Source organism: Amblyomma americanum, chromosome 8 (assembly GCF_052857255.1).
Source record: "Amblyomma americanum isolate KBUSLIRL-KWMA chromosome 8, ASM5285725v1, whole genome shotgun sequence".
In the NCBI taxonomy this organism is placed as follows: domain Eukaryota; kingdom Metazoa; phylum Arthropoda; class Arachnida; order Ixodida; family Ixodidae; genus Amblyomma; species Amblyomma americanum.
The window spans coordinates 84,820,894-84,847,295 of NC_135504.1; the positions used below are offsets into that span (position 1 = coordinate 84,820,894).

General features: G+C 54.1%; 18 non-coding genes across 18 annotated transcripts; all 18 read right to left on the reverse strand.

Annotated features, from left to right (window-relative positions):
* Positions 1-2,705: 2,705 nt before the first annotated feature.
* Positions 2,706-2,779, reverse strand: TRNAI-UAU (transfer RNA isoleucine (anticodon UAU)). Its single transcript has one exon. It is a non-coding gene; the product is annotated as a tRNA-Ile (tRNA).
* A 146-nt stretch (positions 2,780-2,925) lies between these two features.
* On the reverse strand, positions 2,926-2,999 carry TRNAI-UAU (transfer RNA isoleucine (anticodon UAU)). The gene has a single exon. It is a non-coding gene; the product is annotated as a tRNA-Ile (tRNA).
* Positions 3,000-4,489: 1,490 nt separating this feature from the next.
* Positions 4,490-4,563, reverse strand: TRNAI-UAU (transfer RNA isoleucine (anticodon UAU)). Its single transcript has one exon. It is a non-coding gene; the product is annotated as a tRNA-Ile (tRNA).
* An 806-nt stretch (positions 4,564-5,369) lies between these two features.
* Positions 5,370-5,443, reverse strand: TRNAI-UAU (transfer RNA isoleucine (anticodon UAU)). Its single transcript has one exon. It is a non-coding gene; the product is annotated as a tRNA-Ile (tRNA).
* A 2,138-nt stretch (positions 5,444-7,581) lies between these two features.
* On the reverse strand, positions 7,582-7,655 carry TRNAI-UAU (transfer RNA isoleucine (anticodon UAU)). The gene has a single exon. It is a non-coding gene; the product is annotated as a tRNA-Ile (tRNA).
* Positions 7,656-8,918: 1,263 nt separating this feature from the next.
* On the reverse strand, positions 8,919-8,992 carry TRNAI-UAU (transfer RNA isoleucine (anticodon UAU)). Its single transcript has one exon. It is a non-coding gene; the product is annotated as a tRNA-Ile (tRNA).
* A 2,138-nt stretch (positions 8,993-11,130) lies between these two features.
* On the reverse strand, positions 11,131-11,204 carry TRNAI-UAU (transfer RNA isoleucine (anticodon UAU)). The gene has a single exon. It is a non-coding gene; the product is annotated as a tRNA-Ile (tRNA).
* Positions 11,205-12,462: 1,258 nt separating this feature from the next.
* On the reverse strand, positions 12,463-12,536 carry TRNAI-UAU (transfer RNA isoleucine (anticodon UAU)). The gene has a single exon. It is a non-coding gene; the product is annotated as a tRNA-Ile (tRNA).
* A 2,800-nt stretch (positions 12,537-15,336) lies between these two features.
* TRNAI-UAU (transfer RNA isoleucine (anticodon UAU)) lies at positions 15,337-15,410 on the reverse strand. Its single transcript has one exon. It is a non-coding gene; the product is annotated as a tRNA-Ile (tRNA).
* A 1,890-nt stretch (positions 15,411-17,300) lies between these two features.
* Positions 17,301-17,374, reverse strand: TRNAI-UAU (transfer RNA isoleucine (anticodon UAU)). Its single transcript has one exon. It is a non-coding gene; the product is annotated as a tRNA-Ile (tRNA).
* Positions 17,375-17,524: 150 nt separating this feature from the next.
* TRNAI-UAU (transfer RNA isoleucine (anticodon UAU)) lies at positions 17,525-17,598 on the reverse strand. The gene has a single exon. It is a non-coding gene; the product is annotated as a tRNA-Ile (tRNA).
* An 816-nt stretch (positions 17,599-18,414) lies between these two features.
* On the reverse strand, positions 18,415-18,488 carry TRNAI-UAU (transfer RNA isoleucine (anticodon UAU)). Its single transcript has one exon. It is a non-coding gene; the product is annotated as a tRNA-Ile (tRNA).
* A 147-nt stretch (positions 18,489-18,635) lies between these two features.
* Positions 18,636-18,709, reverse strand: TRNAI-UAU (transfer RNA isoleucine (anticodon UAU)). The gene has a single exon. It is a non-coding gene; the product is annotated as a tRNA-Ile (tRNA).
* A 147-nt stretch (positions 18,710-18,856) lies between these two features.
* TRNAI-UAU (transfer RNA isoleucine (anticodon UAU)) lies at positions 18,857-18,930 on the reverse strand. Its single transcript has one exon. It is a non-coding gene; the product is annotated as a tRNA-Ile (tRNA).
* A 147-nt stretch (positions 18,931-19,077) lies between these two features.
* TRNAI-UAU (transfer RNA isoleucine (anticodon UAU)) lies at positions 19,078-19,151 on the reverse strand. The gene has a single exon. It is a non-coding gene; the product is annotated as a tRNA-Ile (tRNA).
* A 3,462-nt stretch (positions 19,152-22,613) lies between these two features.
* Positions 22,614-22,687, reverse strand: TRNAI-UAU (transfer RNA isoleucine (anticodon UAU)). Its single transcript has one exon. It is a non-coding gene; the product is annotated as a tRNA-Ile (tRNA).
* A 1,472-nt stretch (positions 22,688-24,159) lies between these two features.
* Positions 24,160-24,233, reverse strand: TRNAI-UAU (transfer RNA isoleucine (anticodon UAU)). The gene has a single exon. It is a non-coding gene; the product is annotated as a tRNA-Ile (tRNA).
* Positions 24,234-25,710: 1,477 nt separating this feature from the next.
* TRNAI-UAU (transfer RNA isoleucine (anticodon UAU)) lies at positions 25,711-25,784 on the reverse strand. Its single transcript has one exon. It is a non-coding gene; the product is annotated as a tRNA-Ile (tRNA).
* Positions 25,785-26,402: the final 618 nt, after the last annotated feature.

A 26,402-nucleotide genomic window follows, 5' to 3' on the forward strand; every position in this document is an offset into this window, starting at 1 on the left:
GCAGAAAAAAAAGGAAACCATGGCCTGTGCAGGGATCGCACGTACGACCTTCGCGTTATTAGCACGACACTCTACTCTAACAAACTGAGCTAGCACGCCAGAACAATTCACGGCATCAAGGTAACCCACTCCATTCGTCCTTCTATCCATTCAACACGTTTGTGTCGGCGGCAGAGGAAAAAACTGGCCCTCCCTGCGGCACTTACGGTCAGCTGCGCTGAGAGCAGGAGATAAAAAAGAGAACCATGGTCTGCGCAGGGATCGCACGTACGACCTTCGCATTATTAGCACGACACTCTAACCAACTGAGCTAGCAAGCCAGAACAATTCCCTGCATCAAGGTAACTCACTCCATTCGTCCTTCGTCTATCTACACAACACGTTTGTGTGGGCGGCAGAGGAAAAACTGGTTCTCCCTGCGCCACGTACGGTCAGCTGCGCTGAGAGCAGGAGAAAAAAAAAGAAACCGCGTCATTAGCACCACGCTCTAACCAACTGAGCTAGCACGCCAGAACAATTCATGGCATGAAGGTAACCCACTCCATTCGTCCTTCTTCTATCCACACAACACGTTTGTGTGGGCGGCAGAGGAAAAACTGGTTCTCCCTGCGCCACGTACGGTCAGCTGCACTGAGAGCAGGAGAAAAAAAAGGAAACCGCGTTATTAGCACGATGCTCTAACCAACTGAGCTAGCACGCCAGAGCAATTCACGGCACGAAGGTAACCCACTCCATTCGTCCTTCCTCTATCCACACAACACGATTGTGTGGGCGGCAGAGGAAAAACTGGTTCTCCCTGCGCCACGTACGGTCAGCTGTGTTGAGAGCAGGAGAAAAAAAGGTAACCGCGTTATTAGCACGACGCTCTAACCAAGTGAGCTAGCAGGCCAGAACAGTTCACGGCATCAAGGTAACCCACTCCATTCGTCGTTCTATCCACACAACACGTTTGAGTGGGCGGCAGAGGAAAAACTGGCCCTCCCTGCGCCACGAACGGTCAGCTGCGCTGAGAGCAGGAGCAAAAAAAGGAAACCATGGCCTGCGCAGGGTTCGCACTTACGATCTTCGCGTTATTAGCACGACGCTCTAACCAACTGAGCTAGCAGACCAGAACAATTCACGGCATTAAGGTAACCCGCTCCATTCGTCCTTCTATCCACACAACACGTTTGTGCGGGCGGCAGAGGAAAAACTGGCCCTCCCTGCGGCACGTACCCTCAGCTGCGCTGAGAGCAGGAGAAAAAAAAGGAAACCATGGCCTGCGCAGGGATCGCACGTGCGACCTTCGCGTTATTAGCACGACGCTATAACCAACTGAGCTAGCACGCCAGAACAATTCACGGCATCAAGGTAACCCACTCCATTCGTCCTTATTCTATCCACACAACACGTTTGTGTGGGCGGCAGTGGAAAAATTGGCCTCTCTCTGCGGCACGTACGGTCAGCTGCGCTGAGAGCAGGAAAAAGAAAGGAAACCATGGCCTGCGCAGGGATCGCACGTACGACCTTCGCGTTATTAGCACGACGCTATAACCAACTGAGCTAGCACGCCAGAACAATTCACGGCATCAAGGTAACCCAGTCCATTCGTCCTTCTTCTATCCACACAACACGTTTGTGTGGGCGGCAGGGGAAAAACTGGGGCACGTACGGTCAGCTGCGCTGAGAGCAGGAGAACAAAAAGAAAACCATAGACTGCGCAGGGAACGCACGTACGACCTTCGCGTTATTAGCACGACACTCTAACCAACTGAGCTAGCAAGCCAGAACAATTCACTGCATCAAGGTAACTCACTCCATTCGTCGTTCGTCTATCTACACAACACGTTTGTGTGGGCGGCAGAGGAAAAACTGGTTCTCCCTGCGCCACGTACGGTCAGCTGCGCTGAGAGCAGGAGAAAAAAAAGGAAACCGTGTCATTAGCACCACGCTCTAACCAACTGAGCTAGCACGCCAGAACAATTCATGGCATGAAGGTAACCCACTCCATTCGTCCTTCTTCTATCCACACAACACGTTTGTGTGGGCGGCAGAGGAAAAACTGGTTCTCCCGGCGCCACGTACGGTCAGCTGCACTGAGAGCAGGAGAAAAAAAAGGAAACCGCGTTATTAGCACGATGCTCTAACCAACTGAGCTAGCACGCCAGAGCAATTCACGGCACGAAGGTAACCCACTCCATTCGTCCTTCCTCTATCCACACAACACGATTGTGTGGGCGGCAGAGGAAAAACTGGTTCTCCCTGCGCCACGTACGGTCAGCTGTGTTGAGAGCAGGAGAAAAAAAAGGAAACCGCGTTATTAGCCCGACGCTCTAACCAACTGAGCTAGCAGGCCAGAACAGTTCACGGCATTAAGGTAACCCACTCCTTTCGTCCTTCTATCCACACAACACGTTTGTGTGGGCGGCGGAGGAAAAACTGTCCCTCCCTGCGCCACGTACGGTCAGCTGCGCTGAAAGCAGGAGAACAAAAAGAAAACCATAGACTGCGCAGGGAACGCACGTACGACCTTCGCGTTATTAGCCCGACGCTGTAACCAACTGAGCTAGCACGCCAGAACAATTCACGGCATCAAGGTAACCCACTCCATTCGTCCTTCTTCTATCCACACAACACGTTTGTGTGGGCGGCAGAGGAAAAACTGGCCCTCCCTGCGCCACGTACGGTGAGCTGCGCTGAGAGCAGGAGAAAAAAAAAGGAAACCATGGCCTGCGCAGGGATCGCACGTACGACCTTCGCGTTATAAGCACGACGCTCTAACCAACTGAGCTAGCAGGCCAGAACAATTCACGGCATCAAGGTAACCCACTCCATTCGTCCTTCTATCCACACAACACGTTTGTGTGGGTAGCAGGGGAAAACCTGGCCCTCCCTGCGGCACGTACGGTCAGCTGCGCTGGAAGCAGGAGAAAAAAAAGGAAACCATGGCCTGCGCAGGGATCGCACGTGCGACCTTCGCGTTATAAGCACAACGCTCTAACCAACTGAGCTAGCACGCCAGAACAATTCACGGCATCAAGGTAACCCACTCCATTCGTCCTTCTATCCACACAACACATTTTGTGTGCGCGGCAGAGTAAAAACTGGCCCTCCCTGCGGCACGTACGGTCAGCTGCGCTGAGAGCAGGAGAAAACAAAAAGGAAGGAAACCATGGCCTGCGCAGGGATCGCACGTACGACCTTCGCGTTATTAGCACGACGCTCTAACCAACTGAGCTAGCAGGGCAGAACAATTCACGGCATCAAGGAAACCCACTCCATTCGTCCCTCTTCTATCCACACAACACGTTTGTGTGGGCGGCAGGGGAAAAACTGGCCCTCCCTGCGGCACGTACGGTCAGCTGCGCTGAGAGCAGGAGAAAAGAAAGGAGAAACCATGGCCTGCGCAGGGATCGCACGTACGACCTTCGCGTTATTAGCACGACGCTATAACCAACTGAGCTAGCACGCCAGAACAATTCACGGCATCAAGATAACCCACTCCATTCGTCCTTATTCTATCCACACAACACGTTTGAGTGGGCGGCAGAGGAAAAATTGGCCTCTCACTGCGGCACGTACGGTCAGCTGCGCTGAGAGCAGGAGAAAGAAAGGAAACCATGGCCTGCGCAGGGATCGCACGTACGACCTTCGCGTTATTAGCACGACACTCTAACCAACTGAGCTAGCACGCCAGAACAGTTCACGGCATCAAGGTAACCCACTCCATTCGTCCTTCTATCCACACAACACGTTTGTGTGGGCGGCGGAGGAAAAACTGTCCCTCCCTGCGCCACGTACGGTCAGCTGCGCTGAGAGCAGGAGAACAAAAAGAAAACCATGGACTGCACAGGGAACGCACGTACGACCTTCGCGTTATTAGCACGACGCTGTAACCAACTGAGCTAGCACGCCAGAACAATTCACGGCATCAAGGTAACCCACTCCATTCGTCCTTTTTCTATCCACACAACACGTTTGAGTGGGCGGCAGAGGAAAAACTGGCCCTCCCTGCGTCACGTACGGTCAGCTGCGCTGAGAGCAGGAGCAAAAAAAGGAAACCATGGCCTGCGCAGGGTTCGCACTTACGATCTTCGCGTTATTAGCACGACGCTCTAACCAACTGAGCTAGCAGGCCAGAACAATTCACGGCATTAAGGTAACCCACTCCATTCGTCCTTCTATCCACACAACACGTTTGTGTGGGCGGCGGAGGAAAAACTGTCCCTTCTGCGCCACGTACGGTCAGCTGCGCTGAGAGCAGGAGAACAAAAAGAAAACCATGGACTGCTGCGCAGGGAACGCACGTACGACCTTCGCGTTATTAGCACGACGCTGTAACCAACTGAGCTAGCACGCCAGAACAATTCACGGCATCAAGGTAACCCACTCCATTCGTCCTTTTTCTATCCACACAACACGTTTGTGTGGGCGGCAGAGGAAAAACTGGCCCTCCCAGCGCCATGTACGGTGAGCTGCGCTGAGAGCAGGAGAAAAAAAAAGGAAACCATGGCCTGCGCAGGGATCGCACGTGCGACCTTCGCGTTATAAGCACAACGCTCTAACCAACTGAGCTAGCACGCCAGAACAATTCACGGCATCAAGGTAACCCACTCCATTCGTCCTTCTATCCACACAACACATTTTGTGTGCGCGGCAGAGGAAAAACTGGCCATCCCTGCGGCACGTACGGTCGGCTGCGCTGAGAGCAGGAGAAAAAAAAGGACACCATGGGATCGCACGTACGACCTTCGCGTTATTAGCACGACGCTGTAACCAACTGAGCTAGCACGCCAGAACAATTCACGGCATCAAGGTAACCCACTTCATTCGTCCTTTTTCTATCCACACAACACGTTTGAGTGGGCGGCAGAGGAAAAACTGGCCCTCCCTGCGTCACGTACGGTCAGCTGCGCTGAGAGCAGGAGCAAAAAAAGGAAACCATGGCCTGCGCAGGGTTCGCACTTACGATCTTCGCGTTATTAGCACGACGCTCTAACCAACTGAGCTAGCAGGCCAGAACAATTCACGGCATTAAGGTAACCCACTCCATTCGTCCTTCTATCCACACAACACGTTTGTGTGGGCGGCGGAGGAAAAACTGTCCCTTCTGCGCCACGTACGGTCAGCTGCGCTGAGAGCAGGAGAACAAAAAGAAAACCATGGACTGCTGCGCAGGGAACGCACGTACGACCTTCGCGTTATTAGCACGACGCTGTAACCAACTGAGCTAGCACGCCAGAACAATTCACGGCATCAAGGTAACCCACTCCATTCGTCCTTTTTCTATCCACACAACACGTTTGTGTGGGCGGCAGAGGAAAAACTGGCCCTCCCAGCGCCATGTACGGTGAGCTGCGCTGAGAGCAGGAGAAAAAAAAAGGAAACCATGGCCTGCGCAGGGATCGCACGTGCGACCTTCGCGTTATAAGCACAACGCTCTAACCAACTGAGCTAGCACGCCAGAACAATTCACGGCATCAAGGTAACCCACTCCATTCGTCCTTCTATCCACACAACACATTTTGTGTGCGCGGCAGAGGAAAAACTGGCCATCCCTGCGGCACGTACGGTCGGCTGCGCTGAGAGCAGGAGAAAAAAAAGGACACCATGGGATCGCACGTACGACCTTCGCGTTATTAGCACGACGCTGTAACCAACTGAGCTAGCACGCCAGAACAATTCACGGCATCAAGGTAACCCACTCCATTCGTCCTTCTTCTATCCACACAACACGTTTGTGTGGGCGGCCGAGGAAAAACTGTCCCTCCCTGCGCCACGTACGGTCAGCTGCGCTGAGAGCAGGAGAAAAAAAAGAAAACCATGGCCTGCGCAGGGACCGCACGTACGACCTTCGCGTTTTAAGCACGACGCTGTAACCAACTGAGCTAGCACGCCAGAACAATTCACGGCATCAAGGTAACCCACTCCATTCGTCCTTCTATCCACACAACACGTTTGTGTGGGCTGCAGAGGAAAAACTGGCCTCTCTCTGCGGCACGTACGGTCAGCTGCGCTGAGAGCAGGAGAAAAAAAAGGCAACCATGGCCTGTGCAGGGATCGCACGTACGACCTTCGCGTTATTAGCACGCCACTCTAACCAACTGAGCTAGCACGCCAGAACAATTCATGGCATCAAGGTAACCCACTCCATTCGTCCTTCTATCCACACAACACGTTTGTGTGGGCGGCAGAGGAAAAACTGGCCCCTCTCTGCGGCACGTACGGTCAGCTGCGCTGAGAGCAGGAGAAAACAAAGGAAACCATGGCCTGCGCAGGGACCGCACGTACGACCTTCGCGTTATAAGCACGACGCTGTAACCAACTGAGCTAGCACGCCAGAACAATTCACGGCATCAAGGTAACCCACTCCATTCCTCCTTCTTCTATCCACACAACACGTTTGTGTGGGCGGCAGAGGAAAAACTTGCCTCTCTCTGCGGCACGTACGGTCAGCTGCGCTGAGAGCAGGAGAAATAAAAGGAAACCATGGCCTGCGCAGGGATCGCACGTACGACCTTCGCGTTATTAGCACGACGCTATAACCAACTGAGCTAGCACGCCAGAACAATTCACGGCATCAAGGTAACCCACTCCATTCGTCCTTCTTCTATCCACACTACACGTTTGTGCGGGCGGCAGGGGAAAAACTGGCCCTCCCTGCTGCACGTACGGTCAGCTGCGCTGAGAGCAGGAGAAAAAAAGGAAACCATGGCCTGTGCAGGGATCGCACGTACGACCTTCGCGTTATTAGCACGACACTCTAACCAACTGAGCTAGCACGCCAGAACAATATACGACATCAAGGTAACCCACTCCATTCGTCCTTATTCTATCCACACAACACGTTTGTGTGGGCGGCAGAGGAAAAACTGGCCTCTCTCTGCGGCACGTACGGTCAGATGCGCTGAGAGCAGGAGAGAAAATAGGAAACCATGGCCTGCGCAGGGATCGCACTTACGACATTCGCGTTATTAGCACGACGCGGTAACCAACTGAGCTAGCAGGGCAGAACAATTCACGGCATCAAGGTAACCCACTCCATTCGTCCTTCTATCCACACAACACGTTTGAGTGGGCGGCAGAGGAAAAACTGGCCCTCCCTGCGCCACGTACGGTCAGCTGCGCTGAGAGCAGGAGCAAAAAAAGGAAACCATGGCCTGCGCAGGGATCGCACGTATGACCTTCGCGTTATTAGCACAACGCTGTAACCAACTGAGCTAGCACGCCAGAACAATTCACGGCATCAAGGTAACCCACTCCATTCGTCCTTCTTCTATCCACACAACACGTTTGTGTGGGCGGCAGAGGAAAAACTGGCCCTCCCTGCGCCACGTACGGTCAGCTGCGCTGAGAGGAGGAGAACAAAAAGGAAACCATGGCCTGCGCAGGGATCGCACGCACGACCTTCGCGTTATTAGCACGACGCTCTAACCAACTGAGCTAGCACGCCAGAACAATTCACGGCATCAAGGTAACCCACTCCATTCGTCCTTCTTCTATCCACACAACACGTTTGTGTGGGTAGCAGGGGAAAAACTGGCCCTCCCTGCGGCACGTACGGTCAGCTGCGCTGGAAGCAGGAGAAAAAAAAGGAAACCATGGCCTGCGCAGGGATCGCACGTGCGACCTTCGCGTTATAAGCACAACGCTCTAACCAACTGAGCTAGCACGCCAGAACAATTCACGGCATCAAGGTAACCCACTCCATTCGTCCCTCTTCTATCCACACAACACGTTTGTGTGGGCGGCAGGGGAAAAACTGGCCCTCCCTGCGGCACGTACGGTCAGCTGCGCTGAGAGCAGGAGAAAAGAAAGGAGAAACCATGGCCTGCGCAGGGATCGCACGTACGACCTTCGCGTTATTAGCACGACGCTATAACCAACTGAGCTAGCACGCCAGAACAATTCACGGCATCAAGATAACCCACTCCATTCGTCCTTATTCTATCCACACAACACGTTTGAGTGGGCGGCAGAGCAAAATTGGCCTCTCACTGCGGCACGTACGGTCAGCTGCGCTGAGAGCAGGAGAAAGAAAGGAAACCATGGCCTGCGCAGGGATCGCACGTACGACCTTCGCGTTATTAGCACGACACTCTGACCAACTGAGCTAGCACGCCAGAACAGTTCACGGCATCAAGGTAACCCACTCCATTCGTCCTTCTATCCACACAACACGTTTGTGTGGGCGGCGGAGGAAAAACTGTCCCTCCCTGCGCCACGTACGGTCAGCTGCGCTGAGAGCAGGAGAACAAAAAGAAAACCATGGACTGCGCAGGGAACGCACGTACGACCTTCGCGTTATTAGCACGACGCTGTAACCAACTGAGCTAGCACGCCAGAACAATTCACGGCATCAAGGTAACCCACTCCATTCGTCCTTTTTCTATCCACACAACACGTTTGAGTGGGCGGCAGAGGAAAAACTGGCCCTCCCTGCGCCACGTACGGTCAGCTGCGCTGAGAGCAGGAGCAAAAAAAGGAAACCATGGCCTGCGCAGGGTTCGCACTTACGATCTTCGCGTTATTAGCACGACGCTCTAACCAACTGAGCTAGCAGGCCAGAACAATTCACGGCATTAAGGTAACCCACTCCATTCGTCCTTCTATCCACACAACACGTTTGTGTGGGCGGCGGAGGAAAAACTGTCCCTCCCTGCGCCACGTACGGTCAGCTGCGCTGAGAGCAGGAGAACAAAAAGAAAACCATGGACTGCTGCGCAGGGAACGCACGTACGACCTTCGCGTTATTAGCACGACGCTGTAACCAACTGAGCTAGCACGCCAGAACAATTCACGGCATCAAGGTAACCCACTCCATTCGTCCTTTTTCTATCCACACAACACGTTTGTGTGGGCGGCAGAGGAAAAACTGGCCCTCCCAGCGCCATGTACGGTGAGCTGCGCTGAGAGCAGGAGAAAAAAAAAGGAAACCATGGCCTGCGCAGGGATCGCACGTGCGACCTTCGCGTTATAAGCACAACGCTCTAACCAACTGAGCTAGCACGCCAGAACAATTCACGGCATCAAGGTAACCCACTCCATTCGTCCTTCTATCCACACAACACATTTTGTGTGCGCGGCAGAGGAAAAACTGGCCATCCCTGCGGCACGTACGGTCGGCTGCGCTGAGAGCAGGAGAAAAAAAAGGACACCATGGGATCGCACGTACGACCTTCGCGTTATTAGCACGACGCTGTAACCAACTGAGCTAGCACGCCAGAACAATTCACGGCATCAAGGTAACCCACTCCATTCGTCCTTCTTCTATCCACACAACACGTTTGTGTGGGCGGCCGAGGAAAAACTGTCCCTCCCTGCGCCACGTACGGTCAGCTGCGCTGAGAGCAGGAGAAAAAAAAGAAAACCATGGCCTGCGCAGGGACCGCACGTACGACCTTCACGTTTTAAGCACGACGCTGTAACCAACTGAGCTAGCACGCCAGAACAATTCACGGCATCAAGGTAACCCACTCCATTCGTCCTTCTATCCACACAACACGTTTGTGTGGGCTGCAGAGGAAAAACTGGCCTCTCTCTGCGGCACGTACGGTCAGCTGCGCTGAGAGCAGGAGAAAAAAAAGGCAACCATGGCATGTGCAGGGATCGCACGTACGACCTTCGCGTTATTAGCACGCCACTCTAACCAACTGAGCTAGCACGCCAGAACAATTCATGGCATCAAGGTAACCCACTCCATTCGTCCTTCTATCCACACAACACGTTTGTGTGGGCGGCAGAGGAAAAACTGGCCCCTCTCTGCGGCACGTACGGTCAGCTGCGCTGAGAGCAGGAGAAAACAAAGGAAACCATGGCCTGCGCAGGGACCGCACGTACGACCTTCACGTTATAAGCACGACGCTGTAACCAACTGAGCTAGCACGCCAGAACAATTCACGGCATCAAGGTAACCCACTCCATTCCTCCTTCTTCTATCCACACAACACGTTTGTGTGGGCGGCAGAGGAAAAACTTGCCGCTCTCTGCGGCACGTACGGTCAGCTGCGCTGAGAGCAGGAGAAATAAAAGGAAACCATGGCCTGCGCAGGGATCGCACGTACGACCTTCGCGTTATTAGCACGACGCTATAACCAACTGAGCTAGCACGCCAGAACAATTCACGGCATCAAGGTAACCCACTCCATTCGTCCTTCTTCTATCCACACTACACGTTTGTGCGGGCGGCAGGGGAAAAACTGGCCCTCCCTGCGGCACGTACGGTCAGCTGCGCTGAGAGCAGGAGAAAAAAAGGAAACCATGGCCTGTGCAGGGATCGCACGTACGACCTTCGCGTTATTAGCACGACACTCTAACCAACTGAGCTAGCACGCCAGAACAATATACGACATCAAGGTAACCCACTCCATTCGTCCTTATTCTATCCACACAACACGTTTGTGTGGGCGGCAGAGGAAAAACTGGCCTCTCTCTGCGGCACGTACGGTCAGCTGCGCTGAGAGCAGGAGAGAAAATAGGAAACCATGGCCTGCGCAGGGATCGCACTTACGACATTCGCGTTATTAGCACGACGCGGTAACCAACTGAGCTAGCAGGGCAGAACAATTCACGGCATCAAGGTAACCCACTCCATTCGTCCTTCTATCCACACAACACGTTTGAGTGGGCGGCAGAGGAAAAACTGGCCCTCCCTGCGCCACGTACGGTCAGCTGCGCTGAGAGCAGGAGCAAAAAAAGGAAACCATGGCCTGCGCAGGGATCGCACGTATGACCTTCGCGTTATTAGCACAACGCTGTAACCAACTGAGCTAGCACGCCAGAACAATTCACGGCATCAAGGTAACCCACTCCATTCGTCCTTCTTCTATCCACACAACACGTTTGTGTGGGCGGCAGAGGAAAAACTGGCCCTCCCTGCGCCACGTACGGTCAGCTGCGCTGAGAGGAGGAGAACAAAAAGGAAACCATGGCCTGCGCAGGGATCGCACGCACGACCTTCGCGTTATTAGCACGACGCTCTAACCAACTGAGCTAGCACGCCAGAACAATTCACGGCATCAAGGTAACCCACTCCATTCGTCCTTCTTCTATCCACACAACACGTTTGTGTGGGTAGCAGGGGAAAAACTGGCCCTCCCTGCGGCACGTACGGTCAGCTGCGCTGGAAGCAGGAGAAAAAAAAGGAAACCATGGCCTGCGCAGGGATCGAACGTGCGACCTTCGCGTTATAAGCACAACGCTCTAACCAACTGAGCTAGCACGCCAGAACAATTCACGGCATCAAGGTAACCCACTCCATTCGTCCTTCTATCCACACAACACATTTTGTGTGCGCGGCAGAGTAAAAACTGGCCCTCCCTGCGGCACGTACGGTCAGCTGCGCTGAGAGCAGGAGAAAACAAAAAGGAAACCATGGCCTCCGCAGGTATCGCACGTACGACCTTCGCGTTATTAGCACGACGCTCTAACCAACTCAGCTAGCAGGGCAGAACAATTCACGGCATCAAAGAAACCCACTCCACTCGTCCTTCTTCTATCCACACAACACGTTTGTGTGGGCGGAAGAGGACAAACTGGCCCTCCCTGCGCCACGTACGGTCAGCTGCGCTGAGAGCAGGATAAAAAGAAGGAAACCATGGCCTGCGCAGGGATCGCACGTACGACCTTCGCGTTATAAGCACGACGCTATAACCAACTGAGCTAGAAGCCAGAACAATTCACGGCATCAAGGTAACCCACTCCATTCGTCCCTCTTCTATGCACACAACACGTTTGAGTGGGCGGCAGAGGAAAAATTGGCCTCTCACTGCGGCACGTACGGTCAGCTGCGCTGAGAGCAGGAGAAAGAAAGGAAACCATGGCCTGCGCAGGGATCGCACGTACGACCTTCGCGTTATTAGCACGACACTCTAACCAACTGAGCTAGCACGCCAGAACAATTCACGGCATCAAGGTAAACCACTCCATTCGTCCTTCTATCCACACAACACGTTTGAGTGGGCGGCAGAGGAAAAGCTGGCCCTCCCTGCGGCACGTACGGTCAGTTGCGCTGAGAGCAGGGAAAAAAAACGAAACCATGGCCTGCGCAGGGATCGCACTTACGATCTTCGCGTTATTAGCACGACGCTCTAACCAACTGAGCTAGCAGGCCAGAACAATTCACGGCATTAAGGTAACCCACTCCATTCGTCCTTCTATCCACACAACACGTTTGTGTGGGCGGCGGAGGAAAAACTGTCCCTCCCTGCGCCACTTACGGTCAGCTGCGCTGAGAGCAGGAGAACAAAAAGAAAACCATGGACTGCGCAGGGAACGCACGTACGACCTTCGCGTTATTAGCACGACGCTGTAACCAACTGAGCTAGCACGCCAGAACAATTCACGGCATCAAGGTAACCCACTCCATTCGTCCTTTTTCTATCCACACAACACGTTTGTGTGGGCGGCAGAGGAAAAACTGGCCCTCCCAGCGCCAAGTACGGTGAGCTGCGCTGAGAGCAGGAGAAAAAAAAAAGGAAACCATGGCCTGCGCAGGGATCGCACGTGCGACCTTCGCGTTATAAGCACAACGCTCTAACCAACTGAGCTAGCACGCCAGAACAATTGACGGCATCAAGGTAACCCACTCCATTCGTCCTTCTATCCACACAACACATTTTGTGTGCGCGGCAGAGGAAAAACTGGCCCTCCCTGCGGCACGTACGGTCGGCTGCGCTGAGAGCAGGAGAAAAAAAAGGACACCATGGGATCGCACGTACGACCTTCTTCGCGTTATTAGCACGACGCTGTAACCAACTGAGCTAGCACGCCAGAACAATTCACGGCATCAAGGTAACCCACTCCATTCGTCCTTCTTCTATCCACACAACACGTTTGTGTGGGCGGCCGAGGAAAAACTGTCCCTCCCTGCGCCACGTACGGTCAGCTGCGCTGAGAGCAGGAGAAAAAAAAGGCAACCATGGCCTGTGCAGGGATCGCACGTACGACCTTCGCGTTATTAGCACGCCACTCTAACCAACTGAGCTAGCACGCCAGAACAATTCATGGCATCAAGGTAACCCACTCCATTCGTCCTTCTATCCACACAACACGTTTGTGTGGGCGGCAGAGGAAAAACTGGCCCCTCTCTGCGGCACGTACGGTCAGCTGCGCTGAGAGCAGGAGAAAACAAAGGAAACCATGGCCTGCGCAGGGACCGCACGTACGACCTTCGCGTTATAAGCACGACGCTGTAACCAACTGAGCTAGCACGCCAGAACAATTCACGGCATCAAGGTAACCCACTCCATTCCTCCTTCTTCTATCCACACAACACGTTTGTGTGGGCGGCAGAGGAAAAACTTGCCTCTCTCTGCGGCACGTACGGTCAGCTGCGCTGAGAGCAGGAGAAATAAAAGGAAACCATGGCCTGCGCAGGGATCGCACGTACGACCTTCGCGTTATTAGCACGACGCTATAACCAACTGACCTAGCACGCCAGAACAATTCACGGCATCAAGGTAACCCACTCCATTCGTCCTTCTTCTATCCACACAACACGTTTGTGCGGGCGGCAGGGGAAAAACTGGCCCTCCCTGCGGCACGTACGGTCAGCTGCGCTGAGAGCAGGAGAAAACAAGGAAAACATGGCCTGTGCAGGGATCGCACGTACGACCTTCGCGTTATTAGCACGACACTCTAACCAACTGAGCTAGCACGCCAGAACAATATACGACATCAAGGTAACCCACTCCATTCGTCCTTATTCTATCCACACAACACGTTTGTGTGGGCGGCAGAGGAAAAACTGGCCTCTCTCTGCGGCACGTACGGTCAGCTGCGCTGAGAGCAGGAGAGAAAATAGGAAACCATGGCCTGCGCAGGGATCGCACTTACGACCTTCGCGTTATTAGCACGACGCGGTAACCAACTGAGCTAGCAGGGCAGAACAATTCACGGCATCAAGGTAACCCACTCCATTCGGCCTTCTATCCACACAACACGTTTGAGTGGGCGGCAGACGAAAAACTGGCCCTCCCTGCGCCACGTACGGTCAGCTGCGCTGAGAGCAGGAGCAAAATAAGGAAACCATGGCCTGCGCAGGGATCGCACGTACGACCTTCGCGTTATTAGCACGCCACTCTAACCAACTGAGCTAGCACGCCAGAACAATTCACGGCATCAAGGTAACCCACTCCATTCGTCCTTCTTCTATCCACACAACACGTTTGTGTGGGCGGCAGAGGAAAAACTGGCCCTCCCTGCGCCACGTACGGTCAGCTGCGCTGAGAGGAGGAGAACAAAAAGGAAACCATGGCCTGCGCAGGGATCGCACGCACGACCTTCGCGTTATTAGCACGACGCTCTAACCAACTGAGCTAGCACGCCAGAACAATTCACGGCATCAAGGTAACCCACTCCATTCGTCCTTCTTCTATCCACACAACACGTTTGTGCGGGCGGCAGGGGAAAAACTGGCCCTCCCTGCGGCACGTACGGTCAGCTGCGCTGAGAGCAGGAGAAAACAAGGAAAACATGGCCTGTGCAGGGATCGCACGTACGACCTTCGTGTTATTAGCACGACACTCTAACCAACTGAGCTAGCACGCCAGAACAATATACGACATCAAGGTAACCCACTCCATTCGTCCTTATTCTATCTACACAACACGTTTGTGTGGGCGGCAGAGAAAAAACTGGCCTCTCTCTGCGGCACGTACGGTCAGCTGCGCTGAGAGCAGGAGAGAAAATAGGAAACCATGGCCTGCGCAGGGATCGCACTTACGACCTTCGCGTTATTAGCACAACGCTCTAACCAACTGAGCTAGCACGCCAGAACAATTCACGGCATCAAGGTAACCCACTCCATTCGTCCTTCTATCCACACAACACATTTTGTGTGCGCGGCAGAGGAAAAACTGGCCCTCCCTGCGGCACGTACGGTCGGCTGCGCTGAGAGCAGGAGAAAAAAAAGGACACCATGGGATCGCACGTACGACCTTCGCGGTATTAGCACGACGCTGTAACCAACTGAGCTAGCACGCCAGAACAATTCACGGCATCAAGGTAACCCACTTCATTCGTCCTTCTTCTATCCACACAACACGTTTGTGTGGGCGGCCGAGGAAAAACTGTCCCTCCCTGCGCCACGTACGGTCAGCTGCGCTGAGAGCAGGAGAAAAAAAAGGCAACCATGGCCTGTGCAGGGATCGCACGTACGACCTTCGCGTTATTAGCACGCCACTCTAACCAACTGAGCTAGCACGCCAGAACAATTCACGGCATCAAGGTAACCCACTCCATTCGTCCTTCTTCTATCCACACAACACGTTTGTGTGGGCGGCAGAGGAAAAACTGGCCCTCCCCGCGGCACGTACGGTCAGCTCCGCTGAGAGCAGGAGAAAAAAAAGGAAACCACGGCCTGCGCAGGGATCGCACGTGCGACCTTCGCGTTATAAGCACGACGCTCTAACCAACTGAGCTAGCAGGCCAGAACAATTCACGGCATCAAGGTAACCCACTCCATTCGTCCATCTTCTATCCGCACAACACGTTTGTGTGGGCGGCAGGGGAAAAACTGGCCTTCCCTGCGGCACGTACGGTCAGGTGCGCTGAGAGCAGGAGAAAAAAAAGGAAACCATGGGATCGCACGTACGACCTTCGCGTTATTAGCAAGACGCTATAACCAGCTGAGCTAGCACGCCAACTCCATTCGTCCTTCTTCAATCCACACAACACGTTTGTGAGCGCGGCAGAGGAAAAACTGGCCCTCCCTGCGTCACGTACGGTCAGCTGCGCTGAGAGCAGGACACAAAAAAGGAAACCATGGCCTGCGCAGGGATCGCACGTACGACCTTCGCGTTATAAGCACGACGCTATAACCAACTGAGCTAGAAGCCGGAACAATTCACGGCATCAAGGTAACCCACTCCATTCGTCCTTCTTCAATCCACAAAACACGTTTGTGTGGGCGGCAGAGGAAAAACTGGCCCTCCCTGCGGCACGTACGGTCGGCTGCGCTGAGAGCAGGAGAAAAAAAAAGGAAACCATGGCCTGCGCAGGCATCGCACGTGCGACCTTCGCGTTATTAGCACGACGCTCTAACCAACTGAGCTAGCACGCCAGAAAAATTCACGGCATCAAGGTAACCCACTCCATTCGCCCTTCTATGCACACAACACGTTTGAATGGGCGGCAGAGGAAAAACTGGCCCTCCCTGCGCCACGTACGGTCAGCTGCGCTGAGAGCAGGGGCAAAAAAAGGAAACCATGGCCGGCGCTGGAATCGCACGTGCGACCTTCGCGTTATAAGCACGACGCTCTGACCAACTGAGCTAGCAGGCCAGAACAATTCACGGCATCAAGGTAACCCACTCCATTCGTCCTTCTTCTATCCACACAACACGTTTGTGTGGGCGGCCGAGGAAAAACTGTCCCTCCCTGCGCCACGTACGGTCAGCTGCGCTGAGAGCAGGAGAAAAAAAAGAAAACCATGCCCTGCGCAGGGATCGCACGTACGATCTTCGCGTTATTAGCACGACGCTCTAACCAACTGAGCTAGCACGCCAGAACAATTCACAGCATCAAGGTAACCCACTCCATTCGTCCTTCTTCTATCCACACAACACGTTTATGTGGGCGGCCGAGGAAAAACTGTCCCTCCCTGCGCCACGTACGGTCAGCTGCGCTGAGAGCAGGAGAAAAAAAAGAAAACCATGCCCTGTGCAGGGATCGCACGTACGACCTTCGCGTTATTAGCACGACGCTGTAACCAACTGAGCTAGCAGGGCAGAACAATTCACGGCATCAAGGTAACCCACTCCATTCGTCCTTCTATCCACACAACACGTTTGAGTGGGCGGCAGAGGAAAAACTGGCCCTCCCTGCGCCACGTACGGTCAGCTGCGCTGAGAGCAGGAGAAAAAAAAGGAAACCATGGCCTGCGCAGGGATCGCACGTGCGACCTTCGCGTTATTAGCAAGACGCTGTAACCAACTGAGCTAGCACGCCAGAACAATTCACGGCATCAAGGTAACCCACTCCATTCGTCCTTCTTCTATCCACACAACACGTTTGTGTGGGCGGCAGAGGAAAAACTGGCCCTCCCTGCGCCACGTACGGTCAGCTGCGCTGAGAGGAGGAGAACAAAAAGGAAACCATGGCCTGCGCAGGGATCGCACGCACGACCTTCGCGTTATTAGCACGACGCTCTAACCAACTGAGCTAGCACGCCAGAACAATTCACGGCATCAAGGTAACCCACTCCATTCGTCCTTCTTCTATCCACACAACACGTTTGTGTGGGTGGCAGAGGAAAAACTGGCCCTCCCTGCGGCACGTACGGTCAGCTGCGCTGAGAGCAGGAGAAAAAAAAGGAAACCAGGGCCTGCGTAGGGATCGCACGTGCGACCTTCGCGTTATAAGCACGACGCTCTAACCAACTGAGCTAGCAGGCCAGAACAATTCACGGCATCAAGGTAACCCACTCCATTCGTCCTTCTTTTATCCACACAACACGTTTGTGTGGTCGGAAGAGGACAAACTGTCCCTCCCTGCGGCACGTACGGTCAGCTGCGCTGAGAGCAGGAGAAAAAAAAAGGAAACCATGGCCTGCGCAGGGATCGCACGTACGACCTTCGCGTTATAAGCACGACGCTCTAACCAACTGAGCTAGCAGGCCAGAACAATTCACGGCATCAAGGTAACCCACTCCATTCGTCCTTCTATCCGCACAACACGTTTGTGTGGGCGGCAGGGGAAAAACTGGCCTTCCCTGCGGCACGTACGGTCAGCTGCGCTGAGAGCAGGACAAAAACAAAGGAAACCATGGCCTGCGCAGGGATCGCACGTACGACCTTCCCGTTATTAGCACGACGCTGTAACCAACTGAGCTACCAGGGCAGAACAATTCACGGCATCAAGGTAACCCACTCCATTCGTCCTTCTTTTATCCACACAACACGTTTGTGTGGGCGGCAGGGGAAAAACTGGCCTTCCCTGCGGCACGTACGGTCAGCTGCGCTGAGAGCAGGACAAAAACAAAGGAAACCATGGCCTGCGCAGGGATCGCACGTACGACCTTCCCGTTATTAGCACGACGCTGTAACCAACTGAGCTACCAGGGCAGAACAATTCACGGCATCAAGGTAACCCACTCCATTCGTCCTTCTTTTATCCACACAACACGTTTGTGTGGTCGGAAGAGGACAAACTGGCCCTCCCTGCGGCACGTACGGTCAGCTGCGCTGAGAGCAGGAGAAAAAAAAAGGAAACCATGGCCTGCGCAGGGATCGCATGTGCGACCTTCGCGTTATTAGCACGACGCTCTAACCAACTGAGCTAGCACGCCAGAACAATTCACGGCATCAAGGTAACCCACTCCATTCGTCCTTCTATCCGCACAACACGTTTGTGTGGGCGGCAGGGGAAAAACTGGCCTTCCCTGCGGCACGTACGGTCAGCTGCGCTGAGAGCAGGACAAAAAAAAAGGAAACCAGGGCCTGCGTAGGGATCGCACGTGCGACCTTCGCGTTATAAGCACGACGCTCTAACCAACTGAGCTAGCAGGCCAGAACAATTCACGGCATCAAGGTAACCCACTTCATTCGTCCTTCTATCCGCACAACACGTTTGTGTGGGCGGCAGGGGAAAAACTGGCCTTCCCTGCGGCACGTACGGTCAGCTGCGCTGAGAGCAGGACAAAAAAAAAGGAAACCAGGGCCTGCGTAGGGATCGCACGTGCGACCTTCGCGTTATAAGCACGACGCTCTAACCAACTGAGCTAGCAGGCCAGAACAATTCACGGCATCAAGGTAACCCACTCCATTCGTCCTTCTATCCGCACAACACGTTTGTGTGGGCGGCAGGGGAAAAACTGGCCTTCCCTGCGGCACGTACGGTCAGCTGCGCTGAGAGCAGGACAAAAAAAAAGGAAACCAGGGCCTGCGTAGGGATCGCACGTGCGACCTTCGCGTTATAAGCACGACGCTCTAACCAACTGAGCTAGCAGGCCAGAACAATTCACGGCATCAAGGTAACCCACTCCATTCGTCCTTCTATCCGCACAACACGTTTGTGTGGGCGGCAGGGGAAAAACTGGCCTTCCCTGCGGCACGTACGGTCAGCTGCGCTGAGAGCAGGACAAAAAAAAAGGAAACCAGGGCCTGCGTAGGGATCGCACGTGCGACCTTCGCGTTATAAGCACGACGCTCTAACCAACTGAGCTAGCAGGCCAGAACAATTCACGGCATCAAGGTAACCCACTCCATTCGTCCTTCTATCCGCACAACACGTTTGTGTGGGCGGCAGGGGAAAAACTGGCCTTCCCTGCGGCACGTACGGTCAGCTGCGCTGAGAGCAGGACAAAAACAAAGGAAACCATGGCCTGCGCAGGGATCGCACGTACGACCTTCCCGTTATTAGCACGACGCTGTAACCAACTGAGCTACCAGGGCAGAACAATTCACGGCATCAAGGTAACCCACTCCATTCGTCCTTCTTTTATCCACACAACACGTTTGTGTGGTCGGAAGAGGACAAACTGGCCCTCCCTGCGGCACGTACGGTCAGCTGCGCTGAGAGCAGGAGAAAAAAAAAGGAAACCATGGCCTGCGCAGGGATCGCACGTACGACCTTCGCGTTATTAGCACGACGCTCTAACCAACTGAGCTAGCAGGGCAGAACAATTCACGGCATCAAGGAAACCCACTCCATTCGTCCTTCTTCTATCCACACAACACGTTTGTCTGGGCGAAAGAGGACAAACCAAACTGGCCCTCCCTGCGCCACGTACGGTCAGCTGCGCTGGGAGCAGGAGAAAAAAAAGGAAACCATGGCCTGCGCAGGGACCGCACGTACGACCTTCGCGTTATAAGCACGACGCTGTAACCAACTGAGCTAGCAGGCCAGAACAATTCACGGCATCAAGGTAACCCACTCCATTCGTCCTTCTTCTATCCACACAACACGTTTGTGTGGGCGGCAGAGGACAAACTGGCCCTCCCTGCGCCACGTACGGTCAGCTGCGCTGAGAGCAGGAGAAAAAAAGGAAACCATGGCCTGCGCAGGGATCGTACGACCTTCGCGTTATTAGCACGACGCTGTAACCAACTGAGCTAGCACGCCAGAACAATTCACGGCATCAAGGCAACCCACTCCATTCGTCCTTCTATCCACACAACACGTTTGTGTGGGCGGCAGAGGACAAACTGGCGCTCCCTGCGCCACGTACGGTCAGCTGCGCTGAGAGCAGGAGAAAAAAAAGGAAACCATGGCCTGCGCAGGGATCGCATGTGCGACCTTCGCGTTATTAGCACGACGCTCTAACCAACTGAGCTAGCACGCCAGAACAATTCACGGCATCAAGGTAACCCACTCCATTCGTCCTTCTATCCACACAACACGTTTGTGTGCGCGGCAGAGGAAAAACTGGCCCTCTTTGCGGCACGTACGTTCAGCTGCGCTGAGAGCAGGAGAAAAAAAAAGGAAACCATGGCCTGCGCAGGGATCGCACGTACGACCTTCGCGTTATAAGCACGATGCTATAACCAACTGAGCTAGAAGCCAGAACAATTCACGGCATCAAGGTAACCCACTCCATTCGTCCTTCTTCTATCCACAACACTGGGCGGCAGGGGCAAAACTGGCATCTCTCTGCGGCACGTACGGTCGGCTGCGCAGAGAGCAGGAGCAAAAAAAAAGGAAACCATGGCCTGTGCAGGGATCGCACGTACGACCTTCGCGTTATTAGCACGACACTCTAACCAACTGAGCTAGCACGCCAGAACAATTCACGGCATCAAGGTAACGCACTCCATTCGTCCTTATTCTATCCACACAACACGTTTGTGTGGGCGGCAGAGGAAAAACTGGCCCTCCCTGCGGCACGTACGGTCAGCTGCGCTGAGAGCAGGAGAAAAAAAAGGAAACCATGGCCTGCGCAGGGATCGCACGGCCGACCTTCGCGTTATAAGCACGACGCTATAACCAACTGAGCTAGCACGCCAGAACAATTCACGGCATCAAGGCAACCCACTCCATTCGTCCTTCTATCCACACAACACGTTTGTGCGGGCGGCAGAGGAAAAACTGGCCCTCCCTGCGGCACGTACGGTCAGCTGCGCTGAGAGCAGGAGTAAAAAAAGGAAACAATGGCCTGCGCAGGGATCGCACGTGCGACCTTCGCGTTATTAGCACGACGCTCTAACCAACTGAGCTAGTACGCCAGAACAATTCAAGGCTTCAAGGCAACCCACTCTATTCGTCCTTCTTCTATCCGCACAACACGTTTGTGCGGGCGGCAGAGGAAAAACTGGCCCTCCCTGCGGCACGTACGATCAGTTGCGCTGAGAGCAGGACAAAAAAAAGGAAACCATGGCCTGCGCAGGGATCGCACGTACGACCTTCGCGTTATTAGCACGACGCTATAACCAACTGAGCTAGCACGCCAGAACAATTCACGGCATCAAGGTAACCTACTCCATTCGTCCTTCTTCTATCCACACAACACGTTTGTGCGGGCGGCTGAGGAAAAACTGGCCCTCCCTGCGGCACGTACGGTCAGCTGCGCTGAGAGCAGGAGAGAAAAAAGGAAACCATGGCCTGCGCAGGGATCGCACGTGCGACCTTCGCGTTATTAGCACGACGCTATAACCAACTGAGCTAGCACGCCAGAACAATTCACGGCATCAAGGTAACCCACTCCATTCGTCCTTATTCTATCCACACAACACGTTTGTGTGGGCGGCAGAGGAAAAATTGTCCTCTCTCTGCGGCACGTACGGTCAGCTGCGCTGAGAGCAGGAAAAAGAAAGGAAACCATGGCCTGCGCAGGGATCGCATGTACGACCTTCGCGTTATTAGCACGACGCTATAACCAACTGAGCTAGCACGCCAGAACAATTCACGGCATCAAGGTAACCCACTCCATTCGTCCTTCTTCTATCCACACAACACGTTTGTGTGGGCGGCAGGGGAAAAACTGGGGCACGTACGGTCAGCTGCGCTGAGAGCAGGAGAAAAAAAAGAAAACCATGGCCTGTGCAGGGATCGCACGTACGACCTTCGCGTTATTAGCACGACACTCTGACCAACTGAGCTAGCACGCCAGAACAATTCACGGCATCAAGGTAAACCACTCCATTCGTCCTTCTATCCATTCAACACGTTTGTGTGGGCGGCAGAGTAAAACTAGCCCTCCCTGCGCCACGTACGGTCAGCTGCGCTGAGAGCAGCAGACAAAAAAGGAAACCATGGCCTGCGCAGGGATCGCACGTACGACCTTCGCGTTATTAGCACGACGCTGTAACCAACTGAGCTAGCACGCCAGAACAATTCACGGCATCAAGGTAACCCACTCCATTCGTCCTTCTTCTATCCACACAACACGTTTGTGTGGGCGGCAGAGGACAAACTGGCGCTCCCTGCGCCACGTACGGTCAGCTGCGCTGAGAGCAGGAGAAAAAAAAGGAAACCATGGCCTGCGCAGGGATCGCATGTGCGACCTTCGCGTTATTAGCACGACGCTCTAACCAACTGAGCTAGCACGCCAGAACAATTCACGGCATCAAGGTAACCCACTCCATTCGTCCTTCTATCCACACAACACGTTTGTGTGCGCGGCAGAGGAAAAACTGGCCCTCCCTGCGGCACGTACGTTCAGCTGCGCTGAGAGCAGGAGAAAAAAAAAGGAAACCATGGCCTGCGCAGGGATCGCACGTGCGACCTTCGCGTTATAAGCACAACGCTCTAACCAACTGAGCTAGCACGCCAGAACAATTCACGGCATCAAGGTAACCCACTCCATTCGTCCTTCTATCCACACAACACATTTTGTGTGCGCGGCAGAGGAAAAACTGGCCATCCCTGCGGCACGTACGGTCGGCTGCGCTGAGAGCAGGAGAAAAAAAAGGACACCATGGGATCGCACGTACGACCTTCGCGTTATTAGCACGACGCTGTAACCAACTGAGCTAGCACGCCAGAACAATTCACGGCATCAAGGTAACCCACTCCATTCGTCCTTCTTCTATCCACACAACACGTTTGTGTGGGCGGCCGAGGAAAAACTGTCCCTCCCTGCGCCACGTACGGTCAGCTGCGCTGAGAGCGGGAGAAAAAAAAGAAAACCATGGCCTGCGCAGGGACCGCACGTACGACCTTCGCGTTTTAAGCACGACGCTGTAACCAACTGAGCTAGCACGCCAGAACAATTCACGGCATCAAGGTAACCCACTCCATTCGTCCTTCTATCCACACAACACGTTTGTGTGGGCTGCAGAGGAAAAACTGGCCTCTCTCTGCGGCACGTACGGTCAGCTGCGCTGAGAGCAGGAGAAAAAAAAGGCAACCATGGCCTGTGCAGGGATCGCACGTACGACCTTCGCGTTATTAGCACGCCACTCTAACCAACTGAGCTAGCACGCCAGAACAATTCATGGCATCAAGGTAACCCACTCCATTCGTCCTTCTATCCACACAACACGTTTGTGTGGGCGGCAGAGGAAAAACTGGCCCCTCTCTGCGGCACGTACGGTCAGCTGCGCTGAGAGCAGGAGAAAACAAAGGAAACCATGGCCTGCGCAGGGACCGCACGTACGACCTTCGCGTTATAAGCACGACGCTGTAACCAACTGAGCTAGCACGCCAGAACAATTCACGGCATCAAGGTAACCCACTCCATTCCTCCTTCTTCTATCCACACAACACGTTTGTGTGGGCGGCAGAGGAAAAACTTGCCTCTCTCTGCGGCACGTACGGTCAGCTGCGCTGAGAGCAGGAGAAATAAAAGGAAACCATGGCCTGCGCAGGGATCGCACTTACGACCTTCGCGTTATTAGCACAACGCTGTAACCAACTGAGCTAGCACGCCAGAACAATTCACGGCATCAAGGTAACCCACTCCATTCGTCCTTCTTCTATCCACACAACACGTTTGTGTGGGCGGCAGAGGAAAAACTGGCCCTCCCTGCGCCACGTACGGTCAGCTGCGCTGAGAGGAGGAGAACAAAAAGGAAACCATGGCCTGCGCAGGGATCGCACGCACGACCTTCGCGTTATTAGCACGACGCTCTAACCAACTGAGCTAGCACGCCAGAACAATTCACGGCATCAAGGTAACCCACTCCATTCGTCCTTCTTCTATCCACACAACACGTTTGTGTGGGTAGCAGGGGAAAAACTGGCCCTCCCTGCGGCACGTACGGTCAGCTGCGCTGGAAGCAGGAGAAAAAAAAGGAAACCATGGCCTGCGCAGGGATCGCACGTGCGACCTTCGCGTTATAAGCACAACGCTCTAACCAACTGAGCTAGCACGCCAGAACAATTCACGGCATCAAGGTAACCCACTCCATTCGTCCTTCTATCCACACAACACATTTTGTGTGCGCGGCAGAGTAAAAACTGGCCCTCCCTGCGGCACGTACGGTCAGCTGCGCTGAGAGCAGGAGAAAACAAAAAGGAAACCATGGCCTCCGCAGGTATCGCACGTACGACCTTCGCGTTATTAGCACGACGCTCTAACCAACTCAGCTAGCAGGGCAGAACAATTCACGGCATCAAAGAAACCCACTCCATTCGTCCTTCTTCTATACACACAACACGTTTGTGTGGGCGGAAGAGGACAAACTGGCCCTCCCTGCGCCACGTACGGTCAGCTGCGCTGAGAGCAGGATAAAAAGAAGGAAACCATGGCCTGCGCAGGGATGGCACGTACGACCTTCGCGTTATAAGCACGACGCTATAACCAACTGAGCTAGAAGCCAGAACAATTCACGGCATCAAGGTAACCCACTCCATTCGTCCCTCTTCTATCCACACAACACGTTTGAGTGGGCGGCAGAGGAAAAATTGGCCTCTCACTGCGGCACGTACGGTCAGCTGCGCTGAGAGCACGAGAAAGAAAGGAAACCATGGCCTGCGCAGGGATCGCACGTACGACCTTCGCGTTATTAGCACGACACTCTAACCAACTGAGCTAGCACGCCAGAACAATTCACGGCATCAAGGTAAACCACTCCATTCGTCCTTCTATCCACACAACACGTTTGAGTGGGCGGCAGAGGAAAAGCTGGCCCTCCCTGCGGCACGTACGGTCAGTTGCGCTGAGAGCAGGGAAAAAAAACGAAACCATGGCCTGCGCAGGGATCGCACGTACGACCTTCGCGTTATTAGCACGACGCTCTAACCAAGTGAGCTAGCAGGCCAGAACAGTTCACGGCATCAAGGTAACCCACTCCATTCGTCCTTCTATCCACACAACACGTTTGAGTGGGCGGCAGAGGAAAAACTGGCCCTCCCTGCGCCACGTACGGTCAGCTGCGCTGAGAGCAGGAGCAAAAAAAGGAAACCATGGCCTGCGCAGGGTTCGCACTTACGATCTTCGCGTTATTAGCACGACGCTCTAACCAACTGAGCTAGCAGGCCAGAACAATTCACGGCATTAAGGTAACCCACTCCATTCGTCCTTCTATCCACACAACACGTTTGTGTGGGCGGCGGAGGAAAAACTGTCCCTCCCTGCGCCACGTACGGTCAGCTGCGCTGAGAGCAGGAGAACAAAAAGAAAACCATGGACTGCGCAGGGAACGCACGTACGACCTTCGCGTTATTAGCACGACGCTGTAACCAACTGAGCTAGCACGCCAGAACAATTCACGGCATCAAGGTAACCCACTCCATTCGTCCTTTTTCTATCCACACAACACGTTTGTGTGGGCGGCAGAGGAAAAACTGGCCCTCCCAGCGCCAAGTACGGTGAGCTGCGCTGAGAGCAGGAGAAAAAAAAAGGAAACCATGGCCTGCGCAGGGATCGCACGTGCGACCTTCGCGTTATAAGCACAACGCTCTAACCAACTGAGCTAGCACGCCAGAACAATTGACGGCATCAAGGTAACCCACTCCATTCGTCCTTCTATCCACACAACACATTTTGTGTGCGCGGCAGAGGAAAAACTGGCCCTCCCTGCGGCACGTACGGTCGGCTGCGCTGAGAGCAGGAGAAAAAAAAGGACACCATGGGATCGCACGTACGACCTTCGCGTTATTAGCACGACGCTGTAACCAACTGAGCTAGCACGCCAGAACAATTCACGGCATCAAGGTAACCCACTCCATTCGTCCTTCTTCTATCCACACAACACGTTTGTGTGGGCGGCCGAGGAAAAACTGTCCCTCCCTGCGCCACGTACGGTCAGCTGCGCTGAGAGCAGGAGAAAAAAAAGGCAACCATGGCCTGTGCAGGGATCGCACGTACGACCTTCGCGTTATTAGCACGCCACTCTAACCAACTGAGCTAGCACGCCAGAACAATTCATGGCATCAAGGTAACTCACTCCATTCGTCCTTCTATCCACACAACACGTTTGTGTGGGCGGCAGAGGAAAAACTGGCCCCTCTCTGCGGCACGTACGGTCAGCTGCGCTGAGAGCAGGAGAAAACAAAGGAAACCATGGCCTGCGCAGGGACCGCACGTACGACCTTCGCGTT